The sequence below is a fragment of the Ceratotherium simum genome, chromosome 16 (assembly GCF_057802395.1).
Source record: "Ceratotherium simum simum isolate JZ-2026a chromosome 16, ASM5780239v1, whole genome shotgun sequence".
NCBI classification, from domain to species: Eukaryota; Metazoa; Chordata; class Mammalia; order Perissodactyla; family Rhinocerotidae; genus Ceratotherium; species Ceratotherium simum.
This window is the reverse complement of record NC_141915.1, coordinates 44,655,540-44,682,791: the sequence shown is the minus strand read 5'-3', so window position 1 is coordinate 44,682,791 and position 27,252 is coordinate 44,655,540. Positions and strand designations below refer to the sequence as shown.

Below are 27,252 nucleotides of genomic sequence, written 5' to 3'. Positions count from 1 at the left end.
GTATTTTTTGTTGTTTTTGCTTTTGTTTTGTTTTTCTCCCTGAGGGCAAGTGCTAGTCACCAGGCATTAGACAACGCTAGCTCCTACTCTGGCTTCTATGGGGGGTAACTACTTGGCCTCAGTATTGGTTACTTGGCACAGGCTGACGCCATCCCTCCGAGGCAGAGCTCACATTCTCTGCAAAATGCAACGATTTATCAAAATCAGTGACACAAGGGACCCCTGGGAGGAGACCAGCAGACCACAGGAGAGGTCTTCACGCTATGGAAGAAAGTGGGAAGGTTCTGGAAAGCCGCTGCCGAGGGGACACATCCGTAAATCAGATCGTGTGTCCCAGCGACAGGCCTCCGTCACCTTCATTTCTTGGGATTTCAAATATTGGTGCTTCCTGGCCAGGCCTCCACCACAGGTTGGCCCCACTGGCCAGGTGGGTCTGAGGGTCCCCCTCCAGGTGCCCCAGCCACGGGAGGAGGCGATGTGGGGCACAGGAAGGGATCTGCGTGGGGAGGAAGGAGACCGGTGCTAGCCTGGCTTTGCCATGAACTCACTGTGTGACTCTGGAGAGGTCACTTTACCTCTCCGGGCTGTTACCTCATTTCTCAAGTGGCTTGGGCATCTGTTAAAAATGCCAAACTCGTGGTCCTTAACACCTTGTGCTGGCACCTCTGTGGATTTTTCTCAGTATAATCTCTGAAAGCAGGGAAGGTGTGGGGAGAAGGGAGGTCCTGCGAGGAGGAGAAAAGGGAAAGCGCTGATTCATCCTAAGGATGTCACACATTTGGGGGCTGCTCCCAACACTTTCATCTTTCTCTTCTGGCCCCTCCTTTCTCTTCCCTCCTGGTCCCCTTGTCAGATGGTGATGAGGCCGTGAGCCGCCATCCTGGGGACGTTGGGGTGACTCTGTCAGGAAGGCAGAGAGGAGGTTTGGGTAGGGGTGGGAGGTGGGACCAGGGGGCCTCTGAGGGTTCTTCCACTGCCATGGTTCTGGGAGTTCAGTGTCCTACAGGCCAAGCAGGGTGACCCTTAACTAACAGTGAGAGATGCTCCGGCTGTGGGGTCAGGAAGCCTACACTCCCGCCGTGGCTGTGCCCGTCAGCCCCTCTGGAGAGACCCTCCGGGACAGCACGGTAATTACAACTGAAGCAAGGCCCTGGGAGGACTGTTGGGACATCTCTGAGGATCGCTGCTCTGGATCTGAAGGAGAAGACCCCAAGTGCCTTGCTGCTTCTCTGGGTGTGGGGAGCGTCCCCAAAGAGCAGGGTCCTGGGCTGTGCTCTACATCCTTCAGGGAATGTAGGGGATTCTGGAGGAACCCCGGAAAGGCCTGTGGAGCAGGGTGTGGACTCGGCAACAGGGAAGTTGCTCCAGAAGAGAAAGGCAGTGGCTCCCATCCTGGAGACAGGTCCTGCCACAAGGCAGGGCTCAGACCAGAAAGGGTCTCACCCTAGTCCCCAGCCCTGAGGGGCCCAGACTCTGGAATGGAAGATTCTGCTTCTTCCCCTTCCAAACAGGAAGTGCCACCTAGCTTGGAGTGGCTGGGACGATGAAACCAGGTCATCTATGTGAAAGGACTAAGAGAAAAAATAGCATTGAGGTTGTTTTTGATATAAAAGGGTTGGGTATTAAAATCATAAAGTGGCTTATCGCCCAGCCTGGCCGCAGGGAACGCGTCCACGGGGGTCTCACTTGGAATGCAGGTTGCCAGGCACTCTGGGGACCAGGGTGGCTCATGGGGCTAGTCTGGCTTGTCACAAACCATGACAAGGATTAGCCACTTAACACAGTAGCCCGCCTCCCCTTGTCCTCCTACCCCACCCACCTCTCCTTCCAAGGGAGCACTCCAAAAGGTGCCCTCTGTTCAATTACACACTTCATATGTGCTTCACACACACACTGTGTGTGTGCTCCTGCTAAGTTCTAGTCCCACATCTCATCGGGAAGGTTCCTCTGTCTCAGGCAGTGAAGTGCCCAGGCTAGCTCACAAAGGCCCAGTATCAGAGCTTCAGTAGCCTCTGTGAAATGAGAGGGCAAGGACAGATCAGAGCTTCCCCACCAGGGGGTGTCATGCACACCTGCATCACCTGGGAGCCTTTGAAAGAACCTTCCAGATGTTTTTATCCTTTTCAAGTGTGCTGGGGCTGAGCATATATATGAATTTATCTTAAAAAAAAAATAAAGTTAATACATGCACATGGTAAAAGAAAATTAATAGCAGAAAAGAGTACAGTGAAGATGTCTCCTGCCCCCACCCACAATTTCTCTCCCAGAGACCACCAGCAAAATCTGATTTTCGGGCCGGCCCCGTGGCTTAGCGGTTAAGTGTGTGCACTCTGCTACTGGCGGCCTGGGTTCGGATCCCGGGCGCGCACTGACACACCGCTTGTCCAGCCATGCTGAGGCGGCGTCCCGCATAGAGCAACTAGAAGGATGTGCAGCTATGACATACAAGTATCTACTGGGGCTTTGGGGAGAAAAAGAGAAAAAAAAAAGGAGGAGGATTGGCAATAGATGTCAGCTCAGGGCCGGTCTTCCTCAGCAAAAAGAGGAGGATTGGCATGGATGTTAGCTCAGGGCTGATCTTCCTCACACACAAAAAAACAAAACTCTGATTTTCATCTTTCCTTCCAGAGTCAGCCTCAATATGCGTGGACTCATTCACTTTATGTAATCAGTTCCATACCGATTATTTCCAGACTTTTGTATAACAGACGATTCTCCAATGAACCCCTTTATCTATGCCTTTGCTCATATAGAAAGGGGTAAACTCTCAGAAGTGGCAACGCTCCATCAAAGGGCATGTGATCTACCGGCCACACTTCTCTCCAGAGGTGGTGGTCTTCGACTCTCACTGAGAGCACAGCCTGTCCAGCGCAGGTTACCACCCCTCTGCATCTCTGCCATCTGATCCTCGAGCAGTGGCCTCTCATTGTGGTTTTTTCAACAGTCTTTTTATTATGGGCGAGGTCAAGCATCTTTTCATGTTTAATTTCCCCCTCCCCCACCTTTTTTTTCCCTGTAAACTGTTTTTCTCTTTCCCAGGCATTTTGGTAAGGCATCTGGGGGCAATGCTGGGGTGTCCTAGGACCCCCTGCCTGGTCTGGATGACCCAAGGCCGTTTAAAGCTCTAACACTGTGGACTCAGAGCATCATTAAAAGCCCGAGGGTCCCGGGGACTGTCTGGGTGTCAGAGACCCCAGCGGCAGAAACCCTCAGGAGCACAGCACGAAAGCTTTGATGGATCCACGCCTGGAGCCTGAGCCTACAAGACAATGTCCGGGCAGGGATGGGGCAGCCCTCTTTGCATGGGAGAATGGGCCATGCTCGTCTGTAACATTTGCCTCTTGTCCCCTTAGAGTGTGTTGCGACAGGAAAGGATGGAGACATTATGCATCTACTTCCATTGAAAGCCCCTCCTGGGAATCCAGAGCCAGCTTGTTCCTGCATCATCTTCCCTGCCCCTCCATTTCAGTCCTGCTGCAAGTCCTCTCCTTCAGCAACCAGGAATTACCCAGCTGTTCTGCTTGGGCCCCACCACCCCGCAATGAGAGGGTGCAAGATTCCCAGGGGCAGCTCCGGTATCAGAAATGCACCGCAGAATCACTCGAGCTCTGTTAATGGCAATATCTCCCGTGATTTATCTGGAATGGTTTGTCCCTTAGCCTAGATGTACAGGATTAATGGCTAACTCCTCCACCCTCACACTCAGCTTCCGTTTTACAGGAAGTGCTCAGATGATTGGTGAAAGAACAAATCATTAACACCTGTCTAACTGCCCCCCTCTTTTGTCCAGAGGGTAGTTAGTAGAGTTCAAATTAGTTCAGTTGAACTGTGCTTACAGAGACTCCTAGGATGAGAAAGTCCCCTTCCTGGCAGCCTCAACCAGCTTTCCTGCAAATTTCGAATGTCCCTTTGTTTAGCCCTAGAAATTAGGGTTGCCAGATAAAATACAGGATGTCCAGTTAAATTTGAATTTCAGATGAACAAATAATTTTTTAGTGTATGTCCCAAAGATTGCCTGGAACATACTTATTAGCTTCCTGTGGCTGCTGTGACGAATTACCAAAAACTGAGTGGCTTAAAACAACAGATATTTATTCTCTCACAGTTCTGGAGGCCAGAAGTCCAAAATCAGTATTACTGGGCCGAAGTCAGGGTGTTGGCAGGGCCATGCTCTCTCTCCGGAAGCTCTAGGAGAAAATCCTTTGCTTGCCTCTTCTAGCTTCTGGTGGCTGCCTCCATCATCACATCATCTTCTCTTCCACGTTTTTTTTTTTTTATAATTTTTATTTATTTATTTATTTTTCCCCAAAGCCCCAGTAGATAGTTGTATGTCATAGTTGCACATCCTTCTAGTTGCTGTATGTGGGACACGGCCTCAGCATGGCCAGAGAAGCGGTGCGTCAGTGCGTGCCCGGGATCCAAACCCGGGCCACCAGCAGCGGAGTGCGCACACTTAACCACTAAGCCATGGGGCCAGCCCTCTTCCACATTTTTAATCTCTCTGCCTTGCTCTTCTAAGGGCACATGTGACTGCATTTAGGACCCGCCCAGATAACACATGCTAATCTCATTTCAAGATCCTTAATTTAATCACATCTGCAAAGATCCTTTTTCCAAATAAGGTCACATTCACAGGGGGGATTAGGACCTGATATCTTTGGGGGATATTATATAGCCTATTACGCTTATACTAAAAAAAATTATTGTTCATCTGAAATCCAAATGTAACTAGGCATCCTGTGTTTTACTGTGCTAATTCTGACAGCCTCACATGGGCCCGAGGCTTTCCTGAGATGGCAGGGACTGAAATGGTTTGCTTTCAACTGCTCACCACCCTTCCTGGTAGGAGCATAGGGACCAGGCCACAGACCCAATTCTGCTCATCAAGATCTTCTGTCTTTGAAGTAGGGCTCATGGTTTACAGTAGCATTCTAGTTTTCAGGAGAATCTAAAGGCTTGGATTAATCTGAAGATTTAACTTCTTAAAGATGATGGCAAATAGTGCATGTATTTCCATTTTTGGCACCCAGAACTCCAAATGCAGACCTGTACCCCTCCACCCTCCAGGAAGGTAGAGGGATGAACAAATATACAAGTTATGCACCTGTTTCCCTTTCTGTTCTCAACTCTCTTTAAGAAAGGTCTTAAGTTTTAATCAGTGTTGAATTCACTCATCCATTTATTCATTCACTAACCAATTACTGCATGTGCCATGCGCTGTGCCAGGCATCAAGGATACAAAGATGAATAAAATGTCACCCAAAAGATGGATGCGTTAGAGAGCCTGGCTCTCCAGGGAAGCCCAAAAGAGTGGAATCAGACAAAGTTGTGGAAATTAAACACAAAATAATGGGTGCTAGTAAATGTGAAAGCAGGAAATTTTAATCAATTTGCTTTGAAACTAGTAGTATAGAGAGAAACCCAATTAATTCACTAATTATCTTTAAATTCTAGTAACCATTTTTAGCCTATAGTTATGGAAAAATAACTGGCATTACAAAATGTGTTACTTAGCCAGGTCTGCCTTAACGTGATGGAGGTTTTTCCTCTTTCTGGGTCTTCTGGATCCCTGGAAACAGGGGTGATGGTGAGGCAAGCCCTCTGCCCCCAGCAGTCACACTTCGGGGCCTCCACGTCCTGGGAGACCTGGCAAGGAGAGCCCCCTGGTTCAGGGCTGCTTGGACTTGGATATCTCCCTTTACCTGGGGCTGCCTCCTGCTCCCCATTCCTAGGGTGCAGGGAACACTTTTTGGCACAAATTATGCCCAGCCCATCCCTAAAACACATCTTATGCCAAACAGAATTTTCTTTAAGAAGAAAAAGCAATCTGTTCATTTATGTATTGCAAGGTACAAGTCCTCACGCTGAAATTCCAGGTCTCTGCCCTATCGAAAAAAAAAAAAAATCAAAAACTTTTTCCTTTGTACTTGGGGGGATAAAAGCAGCCTCTCCTCTTTCCTCCTGCACGGGCACTGGCAGTTTAACAAATGGTGGGACCCCCTCAGGCTAATAAATGGAAAAGCCAGGGTGAGGCTTGCTCTGGAGAGTAGCAGCCCAGACTTGAGAAGCAGAAGTTGTAGGTTCAAATCTCCTGTTGGCCTCAGACTAGCCATGTGATTTCAGGTGCCACTTAACCTCCCTGAACTTCAGTTTCCTAATCTGTTCTTACCTCACAGGTTCACGTCAAGAATTAAATGAGATCATGTAAACAGTAAAGTACTACCTGCTTGTTAGTAATCTGGGGAATGGGGAGACCTCGCAGCACCCTGAAACCACATCATGTAGCTACCCGAATGTGAGGCCATCCCCATGCCTGTGTGTTTAATGTGCTCCCACAGTACTCCCCTCTCCCAAACACCTAGAGGCTGACGTCCAAATAAGAGAATTAACTCAGATTTTTTATTGAGACTGACCATTCCCCAATTAGTCCAAATTAGAACAATATTAGCGTCTCCAGAAAGCCAGGTCGTCCCAAGTGTTCTTTGCAAATTTTGGGCCCACTGGGAACAGAGTTTGTTCCACCAGAGGGTGGCAATCCCAGGAGACTCAGTAATGGAGTCTCAGTGACATAAGATCTGGTGTCTATTATGTGGTCATAGCCTTTGACAATGAGGTCCCTGCATCTAGGGGCACAGATGCGGCCAGCGTGCCCTGGGCTGTCCAATGGGCAATTGAGAGAGCTGCCCCTGCCCAGCATCCTTGCGGTCCTCACTTTGCATCCAGGGCTGTGTGCAAAGGGGCACACACCCTGCAACTCAGGCCCAGATCCACGGGTGCTAAGCAGGCCTGTGTTCAGTGCCGAGACTGACAGTGTTCCTCCAGGTGGCCCCACCTTTCAGTTTGGGGTGCTTTTAAGAATTTTCTTGAAGAACTACTCACCTTGAATACAATTTATAGACTGAAATGATCCCTGTCCGCCCCACCCCCAACCAAACCCAACAAAACAGACACTAAGGCAGATTCTCATATATGGTATCTTGGCTTTAATAGCTGGCAGATTTTTAAAAAGGTTGGGGAGAAGGTAGGCGGCAAGAACAGAACTGAGAACTGATTCTTGTGTTAGTTAGATGGAAGGGTGGCTGTGGGAAATGTATCTCAACACCATAAAAGAGCCCGGTGAGGTTGCAAATTCTAGTAATGCAGTACGCATAACCCCAGCCTCATCTGTGTGCACCCCTCCCCTCTCTGTTTCCCACCAGTGCCCCTGCTCCTGCTCCCAGAGTGTGGACCACAGTGGTGTAGACATGGGGGAAGTAAAGTGGGTTGTTGAGTAAAGGGGATGGGCAGTACCCCAGGAGGCTGGGTGATGCAGGCTGGCCCCCTACATTGTGATCCTTTTTCCTAACAGCAGGTGGGCTTGCCTGTCTGCCTTGCCCAGTGAATGTGCCCATTTGAATTACATTTCTCCCTGGAGACTCTGCCTGTGAACCTGAACAACACCTTCTCTGAGTTTACAGACCAGGCTCCTCTCGGCCACATTTTTCAGCCTTCGGTCACACGCACCCTTCATGGCAGTGCGGTGGGTGTGAACATTCTTTATGCTTTGCGTGAGCTGGAAGAAAAATGAGCTTCTCTATTTGATAAGTGTGGACCTGGCCACGACGCTAGATTTGGTTCTGCCATCACCGGCGACATGAAGCAGGAGCCCAGTTTAGAGGCCAGCTTTCGGTTTAAAATACTTTCTCCAGGCTCATGTTACCTATGATCCATTCACGGGGGCTGAGGGCACAGCTTCTCCGGTCATTAGCACTAAAGACATGTCTGCTGGCGTGGAGAGTGGAACCAGAGGGGAGGCTCCGAGGGCGTGGAGGCGGCAGGCACACGAGGAGGCGGGAAGCACGCTTGGGCTCCCTCCCTAGCTGTGACATCTTGGGGCCTCGGTTTGCCCCTCTGCAAAATGAGGATGATAATCCCTGCCTAGTGAGGGTAGTGAGGGTTAAATGAGGCAATGTTTTTAGCAAAATAAATGCAACCCGCTACTCTCATTATTATCAGCATCTTCATACAGCAAAACCAATTCGGACCAATAGGGAGTGTGTTAAGTTGGTCTAAAGCAGGGCAAAGCAACAATTATAGAATATTTTAAAGGAAATGTGATTTTTATTATTTTCAAGTACGTGGAGCAACAGAACCGTGTACTAGTAGGTGGAGAAATGACTTTATTTAAACAGGTAAAACTCATCTGACATCAGCCTGTTTGATTTATTAGCATCCAACTGCATGAATCAAGAGTAATTATTTTGAGCTATGCATGTGCCCAGCTCTGTGACCGGGCAAGACACCCAGGAGAGCAGGAAAGCCACTTAAGACACAAGCCTTGCACTCAGAGGAGGTACAACCCGTGGGGAGATGAGACCTGCACACACAGCAAGGCAAGAGAGAAAACAGTTACGCGTTAACCACTACGGTGCTGGTGACTGGGGACAGATGAAATATGCAGAGGTCTCCGGGTCTTATTGAGCACAAAAGCTAGAGAAGGCTTTGTGGAGGACAGAGATTGATTGGGGAAGGTCAGGGTGATTTAAATAGGCAGAGGGGAAGGAGAGGGTACCACGGGTGAGCAAGGGGCAGAGACAGCACGATGTCTATGAAGGAGCCAGGAGACAGGCTGGCCAGCAGGGGGACTGGACCAATAGGACTGGACAGGGAGGCCAAACTGAGGCCTGGGGGCCTGGGCAGGCAGTGTGAGGTGGGGCTTGGCTTAGCCAGAGACAGAGAACCCAATCGTGGAGTCATGCTTGGATGAGGGCAGGGCAGATAATAGGGCTGCGCTGGGAAGAAGAATTTGGAATTGTCTGAAAAATGGGTTGGATGTGAGTTCTGGAACTGAAATTGGGAATGATTTATTATTGTTTCCATGATGATCCAGGGTGAAGTGATAAGGCCTAATCTCCTTTTAGCATGGTGAGCACGGGCCTGGAAAGGGAGGGGCAAAGCCAGGTGATTCTGGGAGGAAGAAACTGATGGTTAGGTCTGTTCTGGGACGTGGAGGAAGGAGGAGAGTTGAAGACTCTAAGGTTTGCCACATGGGGACTGGAAGATGGCTGGTTCTAATGACCAAAGTGGAGGGGACCAGGGTGTAATGGGGGCAGCTTTGGGGAGAGTAGGGTAACCAAGGGTTGAAGATGTGGGGCCACTTGACACTCAGTGCTCAAGGCCAGCCCTGTGGTCGAGCAGTCGGGCTGTTGTCAGGGTGGGGTGACACACCACCTACGCACACGAGAAACCCTCCACTCCCAGGGTGAAGGCAGAGAGACAGCAGCCTGGCTCCAGCTCAACTCAAATTCCAAGTGCCAGGGTTCAGCGAATGAGCCTTCACCACCTCTCGCCACCACACAGCCATGAGAATATTATACCATCAAAGTCAACTCCAGCCCTTAATTTAATCACTCTCGCCTTAATCGATTCCCAGCACTGCTAAACACTGAGTGGTGGGAAGAGGTTGCCCCTGGGCATGATTAGAATATGAGACTCTGCACCAAGTCCCTGTCTGATTAGGAGGAAACTGAAAACCCCCGAGGAAATGGAAAGGCTCCCAGGAAGTTCCATCAGAGGGTCACAAGAGAAGCCCAGGAAATCCCAGCTCCTCTCCCGAGGCATTGGCACTGGCAGGGGCAGGATATCACTTGAGGTTACGCTAAAGCCCCCGCACCGCCACCCCACCGCCCTGCATTGTCCCTGGCTTTGGGCCTCCTCTCCAAAGAAGGGGACAGACAAGACAGTGCAGGCTGGACTGTGGCCGTGTGTTCATCCATCCTGGGCACAGGCCCTGCTGACGGGCGGGTACTCCCTGCTGGGAACCAGCCTGCACCTTCTGGTTGGCACTAAAGGGGCGAGGGGGCGGCAGGCCTACTGTGTCAGGCTTCAGGCTCCGCTCAGCCTGTGAGAGACTTCAGATCCCGCCCCTGATTGCGGCACTTGGAGAAGCTCCAAGAATTTTCATAAATTGTTTTATTTCCGTTCTGTGACTACTCAGTGGGAAAAGAGACTATGTTATCACCCATTCTGAGGAGGGAGATCACATCATCCCCATTTTACAGATGGAAAAATGGAGGTACCAGAAATCTTAATCTTCGCCACAAGTCTCTTGGTAAATAGGAAGGTTGCAATTAAATTCAGGGCTTGGCAAGCCCAAGCATTGGGAGGTAACAGAGGCCCACAAAATGAGGAGGTGGCTACCTTCTGGAATTCAGGCTTGCCAGCAATAAATGATAAGGAGATCTTTTTTTAAAGTTTTTTTTTTTTTTAATTCGGCCTAGATTGGCAACTTATAACATGAATCCTATCAGTTAAAAAAAACTGTTTTAGGGGCTGGCCCGGTGGCCCAAGCGGTTAAGTGCACGGGCTCTGCTGCGGCGGCCCGGGGTTCGCAGGTTCGGATCTTGGGCGTGCACCGACGCACCGCTTGTCAGGCCATGCTGTGGTGGCATCCCATATAAAGTAGAGGAAGATGGACACGGATGTTAGCTCAGGGCCAGTCTTCCTCAGCAAGAAGAGGAGGATTGGCATCAGATGTTAGCTCAGTGCTCATCTTCCTCACACACACACAAAAAAATTGTTTCTCCTGCATTTCCCATCAGACATCAAACATTGTTTCATAATTATTTATAGCACTTTAGTGACATTGAAAGAGATTTATTTCAATTTATTCAGTTTTTATTCACACTCTGCAGGGAGCAGACTGCAGCCATCACTCACTGTGATGCTGAGGAGGGAAGGACATCAGAACTAAAGAAGGAACTGAACTGAGTGGAAAGATGCCTGGGAGGCACATTATCCCCACAGGATTAACCCCAGGGGGGAAGATTAAATAGGTTTAAAGAAGGTTCAGGTGAGTTTGTGAAGGATCACTCCATTATTCAAGCGGATTTAGGGATGTTCTGCAAAATCCTTCGTTTCTAAGCTGGCCTCACGGCAACAGCAGAGGCAGACGCTGAACGGCTGTACTGTGGGTTGTAGCAACATAGAATTTCCCTGTCCTTAGGAAAAAGACAAGACAGAAAATGGACGGCAGAAGGGCTAGTGACTTCCAAATAGCTATTCCTGGTGATTCTTGGCAATGGGCAGCTTTGGAAGCGACAAGCTCATACGAATCTATACCATGATTATGACCATACCCCACCTTGCAGGTTATAGACAACTATTTCATTTGTCTATACAACCTTTGCTCGCTTATTAATATACGTTGATTTAAATTCTGATGCATTACCAATACCAAAGTCGAAAGCTGTTCAGGTTTTCAGCAGACCCAATATAAAAAATCCAGACAGGGGCCAGCCCCGGTGGGGTAGTTGTTAAGTGCATCACACTCCGTTTTGGTGGCCTGGGGTTCGCAGGTTCGGATCCTGGGTATGGACAGACACACTGTTCGTCAAGCAATACTGTGGCGGCATCCCATATAAAGTAGAGGAAGATGGGCATGGGTGTTAGCCCAGGGCCAATCTTCCTCAGCAAAAAGGGGAGGATTGGCTACGGATGTTAGCTCAGGGCTAATCTTCCTCACCAAAAAAAAAAGAAAAAAGAAGAAAAAAAAATCCAGACGTACAACAAACAAGATAGTGAACATTCACATTTAAATATATATTTATATAAATATATATCACATATAATATAATATTTATATGTGTATATATTTTTAACCAAAGAGATTCTTTTTTTTTTTTTTGTGAGGAAGATTAGCTCTGAGCTAACATCCATTGCCAATCCTCCTCTTTTTGCTGAGGAGGACTGGCCCTGGGCTAACATCCGTGCCCATCTTCCTCTATGTTATATGGGACGCCTCCACAGCATGGCTTGACAAAGGGTGCGTCTGCCCGCGCCCGGGATCTGAACTTGTGAACCCTGGGCTGCTGATGCCAAGCACGAACTTAAGTGCTACACTACTCTGCCCGCCCAAAAGAGATTCTTTAAATTGTAACCTTCCCTTGGGCATTTAAGCATTTGGCTTTAGATTATTAATTATCCAATAAGTGCCTCTTTTTGAGGGGTAGGCCACGGGAGGGGGTGAGAGGTAAGACAACGGTTTGGTGCCACTGTCCAGTTAAGAACAGTTAGAAATAAGCACCTATGAAATGACCTGTAAATCAAGGGCAGAAGTGGATCTGGTCCAGGACAACTCTGTTGACACATCATTTAGAATGCTGGTTCTAACTCAGGGGGAGGAGCTGTCCTTTACCCTGGGGGAGGGGCACAGTTCCAGGGTTCCATGAATCGGCCCTTCTCAGCACTTCCTTCTTGGCCTTCTGTGTTGGCTGTGGATCACATGACAGGCAGTTATGGACCCAGGGGTCTTCTAATATCCTTGGTACCCTGGGGAGGAGGATATGAAGATGAAAGTGCATCCCTGGGCTTTCTGTCACACAACTGCAGACTAGGTCCCGAGACAGCATCACCCAGCCTTCCAGGGGAACCAGAAAACTGGGCCATAGGCTGGACGGCAAACTAACAGCTGGAACCAGAGATAATTTATGTCCCTTTTCTCTTTGATGCCTGATTTAGTAGTGGAAAAAGGAGGGCCATGAATGAAACATCATTATCAATGGCTTCAGATTTAATTCTAACTTGGTGATTTAAAACAGTTTTTTAATTATTGGACCTTGATCCAAAATCCCTTCACTAAGGGGAGTTAATTTAGTAAACGGAATTTAAATTTATTTTGGGTCCTCTGGGGAGAATTTTGCAACACCCCCTTAAGTTGGGATTCTCTGTGAATGAATTCAAAGTGCCCTGCTGGCCCTGGAAGACAGGCAAGCCGGGTCGGGGGGGACGGTGCCCCCCTCTTACTTAATACAAAGGTCTCTACAGTAGGCCCTCTCCTAACAGATACCACGTAAGAAACAGAAATGAAGGACCGTAAATACTCAAGGCTGGGTCCACAGGGCCTGATGTCCACAGCCACGCTTCTAGGTCCATCATACTTGTCCCCGTAATCACATAACTTAAACAAGGTGCACTTCCATTATTTCTCCATCTCATCAGTGCTCACATTTTATTCAATGAGTAAACTAGTCAGACCTCTGAAGCCGACACGCTAAGCCAGGTCACCAGTCCCAGCATGGTGGGAGGGAGGGCGGTTCAGCTTAGGCTGGTGTGAAGAGTACTCAGTCTATTCCTGGCGTGGAGTGGACTTCAGGAAGGAATAGGACAGAAGCAGGGACAACAGATACGTCACTCTGCTTGTCTGTGGCAAGAGCTCTGTGTGTACATTTAACCATGGGTGTGTGCGATTTTCCGGGGGATCCACTTCCACCCAAACAACAATGCCTGGTTCCAGGGAAGCTGGGCAGTTGCCCTCTTCTATCTTGACCCCTACTCAGTGTAACGACTTATCTGTTACAGCTGATTTCATCACCAGGGTTAGCAGACACCTTGCACACTCATCCAATTACAAGGGTCCACTTGGAGGCTGCTGCCCATGAGGCCATTCACCGAGCAGTTACTATGTGCTAAACACTGCATCACCCCGTTTAAACCCCAACCAAATAGCAACTCATTTGATGGGTATGATAATACCCCAAGTTACAGACAACAAGAATAAACAGTACAGCTGAGGTGCCACTTGAGTGGAGGAGCCAGGATTTGCACCCAGAAGGTCTGATCCAAGCCCACACCCTTAACTGTTAGGCCAGACCTAACACGTCTAGATGTAGGACACTACCCTGCACTGGGGACCTGTCACAGCGCCTGCCTTCAAGGCACTCACAAACCTTCCTTTTTTTTAATTATTATTTTTTTATTTTTTATTTATTTAATTTTATTTTTTATTTTTATTTTTATTTTTTGTGTGAGGAAGATCAGCCCAGAGCTAACATCCATGCCAATCCTCCTCTTTTTGCTGAGGAAGACCGGCTCTGAGCTAACATCTATTGCCAGTCCTCCTCCGTTTTTTCCCCAAAGCCCCAGTAGATAGTTGTATGTCATAGTTGCACATCCTTCTAGTTGCTGTATGTGGAACGCGGCCTCAGCATGCCCAGAGAAGCGGTGCATCGGTGTGCACCCAGGATCCAAACCCGGGCTGCCAGTAGTGGAGCGTGCACACTTAACCGCTAAGCCATGGGGCCGGCCCTCACAAACCTTCCTTGAACAGCTGAGGCACAAAATACATTTCTCAGGGATGAATTCTATAGTGTCTCTGATTGAGGCAAGCACAGAGCCTGCTGAAACATCATCAAAGCAAAACAAAAAATTTAAGTTTGCATTTTGTGGAAGCCCATTCTATCTGCACAGCAACAGAATGTTTCCTAATCAAATAACCCAAAAAGCTCAAAAACCCTCCTGAGCCGGCCTCACACTGCCTTCCCACACTCAGATGGGGGCCATATGTGCTGGAAAGGAACCTGGCAGAGGTGGCAGGATCATGGTGCCTGGAGACAGGAAAAGAATTATTGGACAGAAACCCCTTTGGCAAGGTAAAAGAGGCGAGACTGGCGTGTATGGTCCACGTTCCATCGCCCACACAGGCTGTTTCAGGAGGCGCAGAATCGCAGCCGCCCCACACCTTCAGTGTGCCTGGGTGGGTGGCAGTGTGTCCTGTGGACGGAGGATTCCAGGCAGTCCCTCAACACCACAGTGTAATGGAATATTTACTGCAGAGCCTGGGCTCCAGGAAGCGAGAGAAGCCTCCAGGCCCACCTTTGCCAAGGGAGAGCTGAGATTCTTGCATGAGGTCCTTCCTCTGCCGCCCAGCTCATCTCACACCCACAGGCACAGTGCTAGGTTCCATTGGGGGCTGCTTCAACCTCTCTAAGGTGTAGAACCTAAGATGGGGATCTGAGGTCCCTAAAACTTCAGTGATTTCACCCTGACCATAGCTGAGTCTATGTCATGATCCCCCAATCTTGACTTCCAGCCTTCTCTGAGCCACTCAGACCCTGCTGTTCCTTTGTATGACAGAGCAGTCCTGAATTCCTGGATTTGGGAGAAGAGGTTTAAGGTCTCCGGAATATTTTCTCCCTGTTTTATAAACAAGAAGCACAGAGGTAGTGCGAAATCCCTTGCTCCTTGTGTCAAGGCCAGATGAGAAATTGTGAGCTTTAGGCTGTGCCCCAATTACAGATTCTTGCAAAAGTTCATTTGTGAGTCAGTGGTTTTGGAATCAGAATATTCCACTGGGTCAATGCTATAGATCAAGCTTGGGTTCCCAGGCTAGCCCACAAAAACCTATTAAGCCCACGTGTAGCTGAGAGAGGGAGGCGGCTAGTATCAGACACCCAGCTCCACAACTCACTGGCTATGTGACCTTTAGTGAGTTACTAAACCTCTCTGTACCTCAGTTTCCCCATATGCAACACAGAGATAATAACAGCACCGACTACATAAGGGGGCTGTTGTGAGGATTAAACGGGATCATCTCTGCAGAGCACTTAGAAGAGTGCCTCCTAGCAGACACTCAGTGACTGTGAACCCCATTAAGATAACAGTGCCAGAGTAACAATGGTTCTAGAGCAGGGCTTCTCAACCCTGGGATGAGTGACATTTGGGGCCAGATCATTCTTTGATGTACAGGACTGTCCTGTGCCTTGTACGATGTTTAGCAGCATCCCTGGCCTCTACCCACTAGATTCCAGTAGCATCCTCTGCCAGTTGTGAAAATAAAAACGTCTCTAGACATCTCCATGGCCCCGGGGGTCAGAACCCCTGTTTTACAGGAAAACAGCTGGGAGTCCCACGGGAGCATCAGGTTCCTCTCCCTGCTGCAGCCCAGTTGGTGAGGTCGGGGTCGTCTCTTCCCCTTACCTGCCCAGGTGCCCCCCATGCCAGCTAGGGTGGCAAGTTCGGAGTGGCTGGTCAGGCGGGTGTTTCTGGGAATGTGGAGGGTTGGGGGGGGGCTCTGAAGCGGGATGATGACAAAAGGAGGATGAGAGGAAGAGGAAGGAGCAGAGGCAAATGGGGTTTCCCCCCTCCATCTTTCCGACCCCTGGCATCAGGAGCACGTGCCAAAGGTGGAGCAGGAGCCCCAAAGGTGGCAGGGCAGGGTCTCCCTTCCCCAGGGGCCAGTGTGGTCTCTCCTCTTTCCTCTCTTCTGTGCCCTTTTGGGCCAGGCGGTGAGGTGAGCAGTAGGGACCAGGCTGTGGGGCCCTAAGCTGGCAAGTGGGAAGGTAGAAGGCATGGAGGCAAGGAAGGGAGGGCCTGGAGGTGCATCGAGAAGCTCAGGCAGCTTTCTGGGTGTCATTTGGACACGACGGGGGACAAAAAGGATTTGATTTGCCCCCAAACCTTCCTGATGCTAGGACCTTGAATAAAGCCCTCCTCCTATTCTGCTTTCTCTTCACCACCTTTTTGACCTGCATTTTCCCATTTTATTCATTTATTTGTGAGATGAGTATGGACCAAATACCTATTATATATGTCTAGCACTGTACTAAGCCCCTAACGGTGTGTTTGTTTTTGAGTGATTCTCTTTCAAGGTGGGAGTAAGGAAGATACTAACTATCCAACTAACTTCAGAGAAGGCAGTCTAGTTGGAAAACTATGTGTTTAATTAGAAAACTAACACCTGTTCATGTATGCAGCTCTAGGGCCACTCAAACCATACACGTAAATGCTGAGGAAAGGTGGAATAAAACACAATTTCTTAAAATTTTCAACAAATGGGCTTCATGAACTGATGTTAAAAGGGCAAAAAGAAAATTCAGCCTAAACAAAGGGTACCACAATCCTATTACATCTCCAGGCTGGCACTGCCCTCCAAGGGCATGTGGGTCAAAGGGATGTTCAACAGAAGGGGCTCTTTTCCCAATGATAAAATAAATCTGACCTTTCCTCAATCAAACCCACTCTAAGTTTGCTTCTTGCAATTTGAAGGAATAATCCATTTCTTTTGTTCCTGTCAGGGCGGCCGATACTAGAAACCAATTAAAAGCCACGCCCTTCCACAATGGGCGTGTGCAGAGGAGGTCTGCGCAGGGCAGGGACACACAGTCATGGACTGTCACTCACCCAAAAAACAGCAAAGCTAACAAACCCCTCCCCCAAATTGTCCCATGGCCAACCCGAAGAGGCAAGCTAGGTTAGTGCAGTAAACACAACCTGTTAGAGAAGTAAATGCTGGTCAAGGAATTGATTAGCTTCAAGAGTCACTCCGGACCGGGCGCTAGGAAGGGGGTTGTAATTTATTTAATTGTTTAGAGGAAGGGGCTGGAGAAGGGGGGATGGATAAAGAATTCTTATGTGGTAAACATAAGCAGCATCCTAAAACGCAAAATAATACCTTAATTAATTATGGTAGAAAAGGCATTCCTTTTCCTGCTGTAGGACGGGTCAACCGGAGAAACAGGGATCTGGTAAAAACTCAGAGCCGTCCTGCTGAGCCTGAGTGGCCGACGTGGTGTTGGAGGGGTAGTCCGGGCAGTCGCTGTCCCAGGTCCCGTCATCCATCCCAACCCGGACCAGTCGGGGACCCGGGCATGGAGTTACAAGTTCCTGAGCGCCAGACGAACTGGGACCTCCCAGAATTAAAAGAGCACCCGCCTGCTGGGGACTCGGGGACAGGCGTCGATGGTCCTCGGATCAGTGCCGGGACATTTCCCCAGGCGCGGCGGCAGGCTCAGAGCTCCATCGTCGGAGCACGGGCGCAAACGCTGCATCCCTCGACATCCTGGGGGGAAGCTGTTTAGTTAAAGCTCGCGCAGAGCCAGGGATGGAGTTTCCCGATTCGCGTACGAAGTACCATCCTCTGGCCCCCAGGATCCCTCCATTAACAGCCCCCAGGTCTAGCCGACCCGAGAACCCCAACAAACCGCCAATACATTTCAAAATGAAGCGAAATCGCGGACGCCTGGACCGCGCTTTGTTCCCGGCACTGGGCTAAATGCACTCGCCCCCGCCTCGCTCCCTGTCCCGCAACTGACAGGAGGGGACCTCTCCGCCCGCGCGCGGTCCGCCCCAGACCGCGGTCACCGCGAGCTCCCGTTCCCAGCGCCGCTCCGAGACCCTCGCTCTGTCTGAAACCAGAATCCTGCGCCCCGCTCTATGGAGGGGCGATGGAGAGCGGGGAAGATACTCGAATCGATCCTTGAGGCTCTCCTGCAACCCACACGCGGCGGGCCGCGCTCTGCAGGAAGGCCTCGCAGCACCGCGGCTCCGACCCCCGACGCCACAGCCGGGGAGGTTCGGCCTGGCCCCCGGCGGCCTCTCGATCCCGAGCCGCGCCATTCCTTCAGCTCAATCGGCGCCGCTCGCGTGGATGGTTCGGCCCCTAAAATGCTCATCCCTCTCAGAGCTGCGCCCTCGCACCAGTTTTCAGCGATAGAATTAACCAGAAAGCCGCACGGACCGGCTCATCGCAGGAGGGCGATGCTCGGACTTGTTGGTCAGGGGTCGGTACCCGCACCCCCCGCACTGCCCCCTCCCCACCGGTTTCAAGGGCGTTGGTGAACTCGGGCCCTTTAGTGAAAATTCCGCACGTTTCTAAAATAATATTCGGCCACAATAATAAAAATACACGAGGAACGCCTATCCGGGTGGCTGCGGCCGCCGAAAGGCAATTAGGAAGACCAACAGACTCCGGGTTGGGGGGGTCTGCCTCCAGGAGGCCGAGGGCGCGCTGCCCCCCTTCCCCAGGACTCTCAACCTCTGCCGGGAAGGGGCGGGGCAACGCCCTTAGCTCCGTTCTCCCGACGCGTGTAGTTTCTATGGCAACCTCATCTCCGCGCCCCCCTCCCAGTCCGCTCGGGAAAAATGGGTGTGGCCTGCAGCACCGGACGAAACCTCGGGCCCCCTCCTCACATTCTCCTGACTGGAGAAGCAACAGCGCGTGAAGCGGAGAGGGGCGCGAGCTACCCCCCCACCTCCCGGGGGTCGCCGGTGACCCTTGGTCCGCAGCCTGGTGGGGCGTGGCCCCCAGGAAGCTCTGGGTGTGGGGAGGGGCGTCGTCCATCTGCGGCCAGCCGTACAGCGCGCGCAGACCTCGAATCCCACCCCATCCGCCTCGCCGACGCTTCCCGGCTCGCGGCCTGGCTCCGGGAGGGGGCCGCGCAGGGTCACGCCCGTTCCATGCGTGCCCCCGGGGCTGTGACTCGAGTTCCTCGACCCCAGCAAGCCCCGAGATCTAACAAAGGGCTCGGAAATGAGGGGCGAAAACCGGGGGCCTTGGTTAAACACCCTCATAGAAGAGAAGCCAAAAAACCAAGGCTGGCAACGCGGATCATGTAAGCCCGACAAACAAAGCAGCGAGACCCCCAGGAAGATCCTGGGTGAACGCCCCTGGGGCTCAAGCCCGCAGCAGCAAAAACGCCAAGATTTCAGCGCTGATTGCCCCCCCCCCCCCTTTAATGACAGTCCCCGCCCTGTCCTCCGAAGCCCAGCCACCCGGCTTGGCATGGTATCGTAAAGAGGTGACACGCCGCGAAAAGATGGCACCTCGCGTTCAGAGAGGAAAAAAGCGGGGGTGGGAGTGGGAGGAGGCACAGACCACCCTCCCCCTTCTCGCCCACCCGGGTCCACACCCACTGCCGCAGTGAGGGGCGAGCCCTGCGCGCCAGCCCCGCGCCTCCGGCAGGGAGCGCTCACGCCGGACGCCGGGCGCAGGGCGCAGAGAAAGGCGCCCGCCCCGAAATGCACCTGCAGCCCCCGCGCCCGTCTGTGCGGGGCTGTGGCTGTCAGCACCCGCGAGCCGGGATCGGCCTCTGCCGAGTCCTTCCACATCGCCAGGCCAGGTGACCCCTGCCTTTCCGAGCCTCCACATTGGGATCCGCGCACTACCTTCTCTCGAGCACGGCGCTGCTCGAATCTCGGTGCCAGGCGCGCGCAGGGGGAAGGGCAACTAAAGTGACAGCGCCCGGACCCCTCCCCATCTCACGGATTCCAGTCCCAGCCCCCAAATGTCCCCTGCGGGTTTCTGAAGGAGGAAAACGCAGAGGGCGTGGGCCACTGCCTTAAATCAGGGGCAGCGAAAGCCCGGTTGGAATTGCTGCCGGGGAGGTGTAGGGAGGGGCAGGCAGGGAGTCATCTTTTCTAGAACCCAATCCATACCTTCCTTAGGGCTGACGGCAAACCGAGACAGAGAAATCGGATAACAGGTTCGGTTTCTGGGGTCGTCATTGGACCCCCCCCCCACACACACACATAGACACACGCCCATTGCGGCAAAAGGCGGCGACCGAGAGTGCATGGAAGCCCCTTCCCCCAGGTCACCGCCATCCGCGCCCCGCCCTGCGGGCACAGCCTGTGCCCGGGTCCGCGCGAAGCGGGTCCTGTGGACCCCCCCCCCAGCGCGCGCACACACACACACACACTCACACGCGTGAGTGCATCCCTTGCATGGGTCCCTTTCCAAACAGCCCAAGTCCCAGCCCTGGAGCGCAGAGAGCGCAGGGAGGGGCCTCTGCCGTTGCCCCCGACCAATGCCCACCTCATGAAACCCATCTCTGCGGCGGGGGGCCAGGGGCGGCGGCATGGGGGTGCAGCGGGGCGGACAGGGAGGCAGATTTCGGAGCCTCGCGCTTACCTGATAGTCGACAGAGGGCGACGACAGTAGAGGAAAGCAGAGGAGAAAGTGGCTGTGGTGGCGGCGGCAGAAGGTGGGCGGCGGCGGCGGCGGCGCTGCTGCTGGTGCCGGAGCTGGTGGGTGGCGGAGACTGCGAGCGCGCGCACCAGCGAGAGGGCGCGCTCCCGAGACCGGCGGGCCGCGCAGGCGCGAGCAACGGGAGCGCGAGCCTCCCCAGGGGAGGGGCGGGCAGCGAGGCCTCCGCGGGCGCCTTCTCCTCCGGCCACCAGTGGGCGCGCGCGAGCAACCCACCGCCCGGCCCTCCCCTGCCTCCTACCTCGGTCCCCTTGGCGCTTCCCTTCCCCGGTCTCCCCTCCCCTCACTCCTCAGGCCGGGCGCTGACCGCCACGCGCACGCGCGAGCCGTGGCGCACGCGTACTCTACGTCTCCTCCCGCTGCTGGAGCCTTTGTTTTGTCTGAGGGGTGTCTTCTCTCGGGAGGGTGGCTAGGTTGCTTCTCGGGGCGGGAGGAGGCTGGGTTCTCCGCTCCCAGATCTGCTGCCCCTTTCATTCCCGTCGTGCCGGGATGATGTCCTATCACGGAAAGGTCCCGAGCGGGTTTCGCCATGGCTGGCTCCCCAGTCTGTCCACCTGGACTCAAGGCCAGTCCCAGGCTGGCCCTCCTTATCGCTGGCCGGGCACCCTGACTCTCCCGAGTCCCCAGATGTTCCCCCTTGTTGGAAATCAAGTTTCCCTGGGTCTGCTTCCTTTCAACTTGCTTTCCTTCTACCTTTTTTGTTATTGACCAAGGAGAATCCTTTCCTTAGCTAATCCACTTAAAACACTCAGTTGTTAATACAGTAGTGCAGTTTTTTAACAAGGAGCATTCGAATCTATTTATCTAACTGTGACCCTAGAATAAAATCTTAAATTAGACCAAGATTTAAATGGCGCTTATTACATTGTAAAGCATTTTCACATAAACAGTTATTTTTACCTCGTTTGTTGAAACACTGTTATACTGTAAGTAGAGCCTGAGATCTGAATTTCTAAGTGCCTGCGGGGGGGATTCTCACCTGGCTAACACACCTCTGACAAACTGACCAGAGGCCTTCATTCTCCCAGTTGCCCAATACGATATGGGAGCTTGTATTGAAGTTTTTTTTTTTTTTTTTAATTTTTTGTTTATTGCAGTAACATTGGTTTATAACATTGTAAAAATTTCAGGTGTACATCATTGTACTTCTATTTCTGCATAGATTATATCATGTTCACCACCCAAATACTAATTACAACCCATCACCACACACACGTACCGAATTATCCCTTTCACCCTCCTCCCTCCCCCCTTCCCCTCTGGTAACCACCAATCCAATCTCGGTCCCTATGTGTTTGTTTATTGTTGTTATTATCTACTACTTAATGAAGGAAATCATACGGTATTTGACCTTCTCCCTCTGACTTATTTCACTTTGCATTATACCCTCAGTGTCCATCTATGTTGTCACAAATGGCTGGATTTCATCGTTTCTTATGGCTGAGTAGTATTCCATTGTGTATGTATACCACATCTTCTTTATCCATTCGTCCCTTGATGGGCACTTAGGTTGCTTCCAAGTCTTGGCTATTGTGAATAACGCTGCAATGAACACAGGGGTGCATGTACCTTTACAAATTGGTGTTTTCAAGTTCTTTGGATAAATACCCAACAGTGGAATAGCTGGATCATATAGTAGTTCTATCCTTGATTTTTTGAGGAATCTCCATACTGTTTTCCATAGTGGCTGCACCAGTTTGCACTCCCACCAGCAGTGTATGAGAGTTCCCTTCTCTCCACATCCTCTCCAACACATGTTGTTTCCTGTCTTGTTAATTATAGCCATTCTGACGGGCGTGAGGTGATATCTCATTGTAGTTTTGATTTGCATTTCCCTGATAGTGATTTTGAACATCTTTTCATGTGTCTGTTGGCCATCTGTATATCTTCTTTGGAAAAATGTCTGTTCAGGTCTTTTGCCCATTTTTTAATTGGGTTGGTAGTTTTTTTGTTGTTGAGATGCATGAGTTCTTTATATATTTTGGAGATTAAGCCCTTATCAGAAGTATGGTTTGCAAATATCTTCTCCCAATTGTTAGGTTGTCTTTTCGTTTTGTTGATGGTTTCCTTTGCTGTGCAGAAGCTTTTTAGTTTGATGTAGTCCCATTTGTTTGTTTTTTCTATTGTTTCTCTTGCCCGGTCAGACGTGGTGTTTGAAAAGATGTTGCTAAGACCGATGTCGAAGAGCGTACTGCCTATGTTTTCTTCTAGAGGTTTCACAGTTTCAGGTCTTACATTCAAGTCTTTAATCCATTTGGAGTTAATTTTTGTGTATAGTGTAAGGTAAGGGTCTACTTTCATTTTTTTGCATATGGCTATCCAGTTTTCCCAACACCATTTGTTGAAGAGACTTTCTTTTCCCCATTGTATGTTCTTGGCTCCTTTGTCAAAGATTAGCTGTCCATAGATGTGTGGGTTTATTTCTGGGCTTTCGATTCTATTCCATTGATCTGTGTGTCTGTTTTTGTGCCAGTACCATGCTGTTTTGGTTACTATAGCTTTGTAGGATGTTTTGAAATCAGGGAGTGTGATACCTCCAGATTTATTCTTTTTTCTCAGGATTCCTTTAGCTATTCACGGTCTTTTGTTGTTCCATATAAATTTTAGGATTCTTTGTTCTATTTCTGTGAATGATAGAGATGGGGACTGATTTCTTAAGCCACTGGTTCTGAGTCTCTGGAATCGACCTTTTTGTTTTTGTTGTTATTCCAACTGCCACCATCCTAAAGACCCTTACCTTGGTTCTGGACATGTAGTGACCTTACCAGTCTCCCTGCTCTCTGTTTCTCCCTGTATAAGCCTACCCTGCACCTCCTTGTGAGATCAACCTTAAGAAGGAATCATTTTAATCATGACACTCTGTTGCTCAAAAATATCTAAGTGGCGCCTAAGTGAAGTTAAACCCCTTAGCCTTAAACACCCCAGCCCCCACCCCATCACTTGAGCCCCTGTCCTCTCCAGGTATATCTCTCATCTACTCTGGCCAAATGAGGTTGTTTGCAGCTCTTCCCCATCTCTACTCTGAGGTTTTCCTTTGCCTAAAAAGTCCTTGCTCTGTCCCCACCCCACCAATATCCTACCTAACCTTCAAACTCTAGCTCAAATTTTACCAAAGCCTCCCCTAATCACCCCAACTGGAAGGGATATTTCCATCCTCTAGAAGGAGCTTAGCAAAGCTACTCATCTCCTTTCTCAAAGTGGAGAGAGGAGTGGAATTAACATCAATCTTGCAGGACTGAAGTGTTATTATTGTCCCCAGTTGTTGCCTTTCCCCTTTTCCTGCATGGGGATTGTATGTCCTTGCCCCTTATGGTGAGACCTGCGTTGCTCCCAGTCTCCACTCCCCCGCTGTTGTTTGGTTAGGCTATGTAATGGTCTTTGTAATGTGTCCGAGCTGAAGCTTTAAGAGGCATTGAGAGTTCCTGCCACTTTTACTCTTCCCCACCACCACCAGAATGGCATGTCCCTATAGGGCTGCTGCTTCTGCCTAGGTCCCAGAATGAAAAAACGCAAGGAAGTACATATCACATGAGCCAGAAGTAGACATTTATTGTGTGAATCACCGAGATTTTGAGAGTTTGTCACCACAGCAAAGCTGACTGATAGAGGGAGTAAATGAGAATATATATATTCTCATTTATATATATATATGTTTCTTACACAGTGTGTGTGTAAAATTTCTTACACAGTGCCTGACAAATAATGGGCATTCATGAAATGATAAATAGTAGTTAGTTATTTCATCATCATCTTCATTACCTATGCTTTTGCTATACATTATTTTATTTATATATGTAGAATAAACTGTAGTAGTCAAATTAACACTCCCCCATTCAAATTTCTCATTTTCTTTCCTTTAAGATATAGGATAATTGTGAACTGACAGGGCCTGATGACACTGTGGTCCCCTGATGCTGGGTGATCACATTTGCCTACATTAAATTGAGGTAATGAATGCTCGAAACAATCTTAAGCAGATTTGTCATCTAACTGTATGTAGTGTGGAGCTGAGTGTTCATTCCAGATAATTTAATCACTGTAGGTAGGTAAAGGCTCATGAATTCAGGCCAAGAAAATGCATTCCCTCCCTTCCTCCCTGCCCCTCCCTCTTGCTGAAATAGGAATCTCATGGCCACATTCAGCACACCGTGCCCACTGTACAGAACCACAAAAGGTAGAATGACATAGGAAGAGAGAACTGGATTAGGTTTCAGAACTGGATTAGGTTCAGAAGAGATGGCTAATCTTAGCCATCTTGCGTGACCTTAGACAAAATCATTAACTTCTCTGATCTTCAATTTCTTTATGTAACAGTGTCCCTGGTGGGATTAGAACTAAGATACAGATACCCATAGAATTTGGGTGCTCTGCTACCAAATCTATTTACATACTGTTTCAGTCAAGGTAAGCTAAACTGTTGTAACAGATAGACCCCAAAATGTAATGGCTCAAACACAACTCCCCTAACGGTCTAGCAGGGAATGTTCCAGGTTGGTGGTGGCCTCCTCCATGTGAGATTTGAGAACCTGGGCTCCTTCCATCTTGTGGCTCTGCCACTCCTTAGAGCCTTGTTGATGTTTGCTTGGTTGAGGCTGGGTCATCACATGCAGGGTCCAGCCGGCAGAAGGGGAAGGAGCAGTGGAAGAAGCACACTGGCTCTTGCAGAGGCTGGAATTAGTGTCTGATCATGTTCTACTGTTAGAGTTTAGTCACACGGCCACCCCTAACTGCAAGGAGACCAGTAAATGTAGGAGAGTTGTGTGCCCAGGAAGAAGAGGAGAAAGGATTTGGGCGGAGGGTAATACATACACACCTTGGCTTACATGGGGGCAAAAAAGACCCTTGGGAAAAGAACCTGAACTTGTCTGTCATGTGATTCTGACATACGGAAGTATGTCAGTAGACCTTGAAGGGGTGGTGGCTAACTAGAGAGAAAGATAAAAGCCAATTTCAAGTTAAGTTCCCGAGAGAGAAGACATCGTTGTACATCTCTATGTCAGAGGTTATTAACCTTTTTCACACCACGTAACTCTTTGGTAGTCTGAAGAGGCCCCTTCTCAGAAGAATATATTTAAATGCACAAAATAGAATGCATAGGATTACAAAGAAAACCCATTATGTACAGTTATGAAAATATTTAAATATCTGTGATCTGGTGTGTGATGGACATGAAGATGTGCTGCCCAGATTGCCCTTTAAGGAAGGGTTAGTTTTCTAGCTCCTAGGAGTGCTGTCTGGGAGTGCAGACGGGCTTCAGCTGTTGGTCCCTTCAGGGACTGCCATGGCTGCAAGTCCCTCCACTCCAGGGAGGCCCGCGTCCGGTGACTGATGGAGGTAGGGGCTATAAAGGCCCAGTCATCTTGGCCCACAGCAGACAAGTCCGATGAGCCATTTCAAGTCCAGAACTTCCCATGGGCCGGCTGGGCTGTTACAGGGCTGAATCATAACTGAGCTTCTGCCTCTGCTCAGTCCTGCTTCCTTCTCCCGCTTCCTCAGGTGTTGATTGCGTGTTCTAAAGAAGATTCTGTATCCTAAACTCTGTCTGGTTCCTGGGGACTCAACCCAGGACAGTTAGTGTCAGGTGTGGTTCAAGAAAGCAGATGATCAGATGGGGTTTTGGAATTGGATCATTTGCCGCGTGGCTGTCAATGTGTCCTCATTGCTGGTGGTGGGTGGAGGGCAGATAGCCCCTGGCACAGGTGGGTCCAATTATTAAAATGGTGGGTTGGGATGGTAGGCTGGTAGAACAGAATGCATTATGGTGTGATATATCAAGTGTTTGAGAATATGCGGGCAATTGTAAGTAAGGACAATGTAATTGGGTGACTATTGCTAAATTCAATTGAGTAACCATGCTCCAAAGAAGATTAAACGTCCAGCCAAGGCAGGCCTGCTATGACCAGGTTGGAGCCCTTGTTGGAAACGAATGGGTTCTGACGTGTGAAATGCGGACATCTTAGTTGATACCCCTGAAAATCTTGGATTGCCAGATTCCTTTGAACCCTCTGAGCCTGCAGACATGCCCCTCCCCCTTGCTTGAAGAAAACACAAAGGCCTCTTCCCACAGGTCCACATTGGAACGCCTTCAGGGTGTCCCCTCCCCTCCCCTCCTGGCCACTAAACATAACTAAGATTAATTCAGTCAAGGACTTAATTCAATTAGAGATATGATGGGGCTAATAAGGGAGAAAAGGGGCTATACCCAGGAGCTGCAAGATCTGACAGGCGTGTACCGGCAAGAACCTGGAGAGTGCACGTGGGGCTGGATTCTGGGGTGCCTGATCAAGGGGGCTGGGAATTTAATATCCTGACAAGACTCTCAAAGATGATATGAACTCATCCTAGAAGCATGAAAAAAACAAAAGGCCACACTGAGTGGGACAGAAATGCCCAGAATTGCCATGGTGGACAGTGAAGGAAGGCATTAACAGGTTAAGGGCAGTAGGCCTGCTAGAGTAGATATACTGTGTAAGGTCCAGAAAACCCGCCAGATGACGAAGTTCCACAGGCAAGAGCAGAGGACAACTGTATCAAGACCATAAGGAATGTGCTGGTAAGAGGGACCCCAGCACCTGTAAGAAGTTCAGAGGTAGCTCTCCTCTAGGCCAGGTCGACACAGGAGAGGTTCTTATAGAATTGGGCCTGCTGAGGGCAGTGGGCGTGATAGAGCCCAAAGCCACAGAGGCCAGATGTGGCCCTTAACTATCTGGCTAGGTACAGGGTTCATCTTT

The 27,252-nt window shown here is 50.1% G+C and overlaps 1 protein-coding gene across 2 annotated transcripts in view; it reads right to left on the bottom strand.

The window, feature by feature from the left end:
* The window catches only part of MAPT (microtubule associated protein tau), a 97,631-nt gene extending 77,122 nt beyond the window's left edge, over window positions 1-20,509 (bottom strand). For both annotated transcript variants that reach the window (XM_087441342.1, XM_004432610.3), the window contains exon 1: window positions 20,447-20,509. The gene's annotated coding sequence lies outside the window, so the exon portion shown is untranslated. The remainder of the gene's footprint in view (window positions 1-20,446) is intronic.
* Window positions 20,510-27,252: the final 6,743 nt, after the last annotated feature.